The following is a 6,000-nucleotide window of genomic DNA, read 5'->3' as shown; positions in this document are numbered from 1 at the left end:
AGCGCTTACTATGTGCCAAGCACTGTTCTAAGCGCTGGGGCAGATACAAGGTGATCAGGTTGTCCCACCTGGGGCTCACAGTCTTAATCCCCATTTTACAGACGAGGGAACTGAGGCACAGAGAAGCGAAGTGACTGGCCCAAGGTCACGCAGCTGACACGTGGCAGAGGCGGCATTAGAACCCATGACCTCTGACTCCTGGATGGGGTAACTGAGGCCCAGAGAATCAATCAATCAATCAATCAATCGTATTTATTGAGCACTTACTGTGTGCAGAGCACTGTACTAAGCGCTTGGGAAGTACAAGCTGGCAACATATAGAGTCCCTACCCAAACAGTGGGCTCACAGTCTAGAAGGGGGAGACAGAGAACAAAACCAAACATACTAACAAAATAAAATAAATAGAATAGATAGGTACATGTAAGATAAATAAATAAATAGAGTAATAAATATGTACAAAAATATATACATATATACAAAAATATATACATATATACAGCCCAGCCCTTAGAACAGTGCTTTGCACATAGTAAGCATTTCATAAATGCCATCATTATTCATCATCATCATCATCATCAATCGCATTTATTGAGCACTTACTGTGTGCAGAGCACTGTACTAAGCGCTTGGGAAGTACAAATTGGCAACATATAGAGACAGTCCCTGCCCAACAGTGGGCTCACGGTCTAAAAGGGGGATAGATTCTATCTCAAAATTTTCCCTCGCTCTATATCTGCAGCTTATGTGTTCGAAAATAACAACATTTTATTAAGATGTAAACTTTCCAATATCACCCACGCCGATTAGCGTGAGTTGGTTTGTTTTTTTTTTTGAAATCACAAAGATCTAGACTGTGAGCCCGCTGTTGGGTAGGGACTGTCTCGAGATGTTGCCGACTCAGACTTCCCAAGCGCTTAGCGCAGTGCTCTGCACACGGTAAGCGCTCAATAAATGTGATTGATTGATTGATTGAGTCAAATATGATTTGCAACACAGATGAGGACACAGTTTGTTGTCGAGCTTTTGTGATGGCTGTTGCCGCCCTCTCGACAAGGCCTCCCGTGGGAAAAGGAGCAACCCGCCCCGCCGCTCCGCCTGGGAAATTACTCTTGTGCCTCTCTGTGCCTTATTTTCCTCTTCTGTAAAATGGGGATAATGACACCTACCTCCCCCTATATCCCCTATATCACATCAGCACTTAGAACAGTGCTTTGCACGTAGTAAGCGCTTAATAAATGCCATCATCATTATTATTCCCCTTCCCCCCTCCCCCTCTCCATCCCCCCCCGCCTTACCTCCTTCCCTTCCCCACAGCACCTGTATATATCTATATATGTTTGTACATATTTATTACTCTATTTATTTACTTATCTTACTTGTACATATCTAGTCTATTTATTTTATTATGTTAATATGTTTGGTTTTGTTCTCTGTCTCCCCCTTCTAGACTGTGAGCCCACTGGTGGGTAGGGACCGTCTCTATATGTTGCCAGCTTGGACTTCCCAAGCGCTTAGTACAGTGCTCTGCACACAGTAAGCGCTCAATAAATACGATTGATTGATTGCCAACTTGTACTCAGTGGAAAAGAGCCCGCGCTTTGGAGTCAGAGGTCATGGGTTCAAATCCTGGCTCCGCCACTTGTTTGGGCATCACTTCACTTCTCTGGGCCTCAGTTCCTTCATCTGGAAAACGGGGATGAAGACTGTGAGCCCCCCGTGGGACAACCTGATCACCTTGTAACCTCCCCAGCGCTTAGAACAGTGCTTTGCACATAGTAAGCGCTTAATAAATGCCATTATTATTATTATTATTATTATTCCCAAGCGCTTAGTACAGTGCTCTGCACACAGTAAGCGCTCAATAAATACGATTGATTGATTGATTATAGGAATCACCTGTCTACCTGTTTTGTTTTGTGTCTGTCTCTCCCTTTTAGACTGTGAGCCCGCTGTTGGGCGGGGACCGCCTCTATACATTGCCAACTTGGACTTCCCAAGCGCTTAGTACAGTGGTCTGCACACAGTGAGCGCTCAATAAATACGATTGGATGAATGAATGAATAGGAATGTTTCAGGGTCAGCGTAAAGGTACTTTGGAAACAAAATAAAAGCGCCCTATCCTTTCAATGATTTTTTTTGTGTGTCCTCCGTCCCTCAGATAGAGAAATTCGGCTAAATGGACCATCGCTTCAACCGAGTCTGGATCTTTGTATTATTTTCTTGAATTTTAACACAGGAAAATAAACTTTCAGCCGTGTTTCAAAATGAAATCGAGAGCCGTGGCTACGATGGATAGGGGAACTTCATTTTCTACGGTGCCTTTCATCCAGAGACCATCGACGAGCTTTAGGCACATTAATTCTTCTTTGATCGACCCCTTCGGCAAAGGCAAATATTATCTCTGCGGTGTAGTGCTTTTAAGAGTTTAAAAGTAGCGGTAGAAAGAGGCCAGAACTATTTTCTGCAAAGGCCAACTATTTATTTATTTGGAAAAAAAAATCTAAAAGGGACGAAACTCTTTAGCACGTTATTTCACGTTTTCCTAAGCAGCAGGGAGCTCCAGTTTGGACGAAATCCCGGGCCAAAGAAGTTAGTTATGATCGTGACGCTCCAAAGGAATGGTTGTTTTGAAGACCGTGATTTATAATCAGGTCGCCCAGACAGGAGGTATTAGATGACACAACGCTGTACGACGCAGAAGTGCATTTTCACGCCCGCTCAAATGTTTCTATGATCATCTGCTGTCCAATAATAGTAATAATGATAATAATAATGATGGTATTTGTTAAGCACTCACTACATCATCATCAATCATATTTATTGAGCGCTTACTACACTCACTACACATCAAGCACTGTTCTAAGCGCTGGGGTAGATGCAAGCTAATCGGGTCGGACGCAGTCCCTGTCCCATGTGGAACTCCCACTTTAATCCCCATTTTACAGATGAGGCAACTGAGGCCCAGAGAAGGAGCCCCTTTTAGACTGTGAGCCCACTGTTGGGTAGGGACCGTCTCTATATGTTGCCAACTTGGACTTCCCAAGCGCTTAGTACAGTGCTCTGCACACAGTAAGCGCTCAATAAATACGATTGATTGATTGATTGACTGATTGATTGAGCCTGGTGTAATAGATGGAGCCTAGGCCGGGGATTCCGAAGATCATGAGTTCCAATCCCGGCTCCGCCACCTGCCTGCTGTGTGACCTTGGGCAAGTCGCTTCACTTCTCTGGGCCTCAGTTCCCTCATCTGTAAAATGGGGATCGAGACTGTGAGCCCCACATGGGGCTGGGGCTGCCCCTAACCCCGTTTACTTGTTCCACCCCAGCGCTTAGTACAGCGCCTGGCACCCGGTAAATGCTTAACAAATGCATTAATTATGATCAGAGAAGCAGCGTGGCTCAGTGGAAAGAGCCCGGGCTCTGGAGTCGGAGGTCATGGGTTCAAATCCCGGCTCCGCCACTTGTCAGCTGGGTGACTTTGGGCAAGTCACTTCACTTCTCCGGGCCTCAGTTCCCTCGTTTGTAAAATGGGGATGAAGACTGTGAGCCCCCCGTGGGACAACCTGATCACCTTGTATCTCCCCCAGCGCTTAGAAAAGTGCTGAGCACATAGTAAGCGCTTAATAAATGCCATTATTATTATTATTATTATTATTATTGTTATTATTTTCAAAATGAGGATGAAGACTGTGAGCCCCACGTGGGACAACCTGATGACTTTGTATGTCCCCCAGTGCTTAGAACAGTTCTTGGCACATAGTAAGCGCCATTATTATTATTATTAAAATGAGGATGAAGACTGTGAGCCCCAGGTGGGACAACCTGATGACCTTGTATCTCCCCCAGCGCTTAGAACAGTACTGGGCACATAGTAAGTGCTTAACAAATACCATTATTATTATTATTATAGTAAGTGCTTAATAAATGCCATTATTATTATTATCAAAATGAGGATGAAGACTGTGAGCCCCACGTGGGACAACCTGATGACCTTGTATCTCCCCCAGCGCTTAGAACAGTGCTGGGCACATAGTAAGTGCTTAACAAATACCATTATTATTATTATTATAGTAAGTGCTTAATAAATGCCATTATTATTATTATCAAAATGAGGATGAAGACTGTGAGCCCCACGTGGGACAACCTGATGACCTTGTATCTCCCCCAGCGCTTAGAACAGTGCTGGGCACATAGTAAGCACTTAACAAATACCATCATCATTATTATTATAGTAAGCACTTAACAAATGCCATTACTTGTTAAGGAGAAGCAGCGTGGCTCAGTGGAAAGAGCCTGGGCTTTGGAGTCAGAAGTCATGGGTTCGAATCCCAGCTCCACCACATGTCTGCTGTGTGACCTTGGGCAAGTCACTTCACTTCTCTGAGCCTCAGTTCCCTCATTTGTAAAACGGGGATGAAGACTATGAGCCCCACATGGGACAACTTGATCACCTTGTATCTACCCCAGCGCTTAAAACAGTGCTCTGCACATAGTAAGCGCTTAACAAATGCCATTATTATTATTATTATTGTTAGTAGGAGTAGTAGTAGTAGTAGTAAAATGAGGATGAAGACTGTGAGCCCCAGGTGGGACAACCTGATGACCTTGTATCTCCCCCAGCGCTTAGAACAGTGCTGGGCACATAGTAAGTGCTTAATAAATGCCATTATTATTATTATTATCAAAATGAGGATGAAGCCTGTGAGCCCCAGGTGGGACAACCTGATGACCTTGTATGTCCCGCAGTGCTTAGAACAGTGCTGGGCACATAGTAAGCGCTTAACAAATACCATCATCATTATTATTATAGTAAGTGCTTAACAAATGCCATTATTATTATTATTAATATTAATAAAATGAGGATGAAGACTGTAAGCCCCAGGTGGGACAACCTGATGACCTTGTATCTCCCCGAGCGCTTAGAACAGTTCTTGGCACATAGTAAGCGCTTAATAAATGCCATTATTATTATCATTATTATCATCAAAATGAGGATGAAGCCTGTGAGCCCCAGCTGGGACAACCTGATGACCTTGTATCTCCCCCAGTGCTTAGAACAGTGCTAGGCACATAGTGAGCGCTTAACAAATACCATCATTATTATTATAGTAACTGCTTAGCAAATGGCATTATTATTATTATTATTATCAAAATGAGGATGAAGACTATGAACCCCAGGTGGGACAACCTGATGACCTTGTATCTCCCCCAGCACTTAGAACAGTGCTGGGCACATAGTAAGCGCTTAATAAATGCCATTATTATTATTATTATCAAAATGAGGATGAAGCCTGTGGGCCCCAGGTGGGACAACCTGATGACTCTGTATGTCCCGCAGCACTTAGAACAGTTCTTGGCACATAGTAAGTGCTTAATAAGTGCCATTGTTATTATTATTAAAATGAGGATGAAGACTGTGAGCCCCCCGTGGGGCAACCTGATGACTTTGTATCTCCCCCAGCGCATAGAACAGTGCTGGGCACATAATAAGCGCTTAACAAATACCATCATCATTATTATTATAGTAAGTGCTTAACAAATGCCATTATTATTATTATTATTATTATTATCAAAATGAGGATGAAGACTGTGAGCCCCACGTGGGACAACCTGATGACCTTGTATCTCCCCCAGCGCTTAGAACAGTGCTTGGCACATAGTAAGGGCTTAATAAATGCCATTATTATTATCATTATTATCATCAAAATGAGGATGAAGCCTGTGAGCCCCAGATGGGACAACCTGATGACCTTGTATATCCCCCAGCGCTTAGAACAGTGCTGGGCACATAGTAAGCGCTTAATAAATGCCATTATTATTATTATTATCAAAATGAGGATGAAGCCTGTGAGCCCCAGGTGGGACAACCTGATGACTCTGTATGTCCGCAGCGCTTAGAACAGTTCTTGGCACATAGTAAGCGCTTAATAAGTGCCATTGTTATTATTATCAAAATGAGGATGAAGACTGTGAGCCCCCCGTGGGGCAACCTGATGACT

The sequence above is a fragment of the Tachyglossus aculeatus genome, chromosome 4 (assembly GCF_015852505.1).
Source record: "Tachyglossus aculeatus isolate mTacAcu1 chromosome 4, mTacAcu1.pri, whole genome shotgun sequence".
Taxonomy (NCBI): Eukaryota; Metazoa; Chordata; class Mammalia; order Monotremata; family Tachyglossidae; genus Tachyglossus; species Tachyglossus aculeatus.
The sequence above is the reverse complement of the archived record's forward strand: the minus strand, read 5'-3'. Positions refer to the sequence as shown.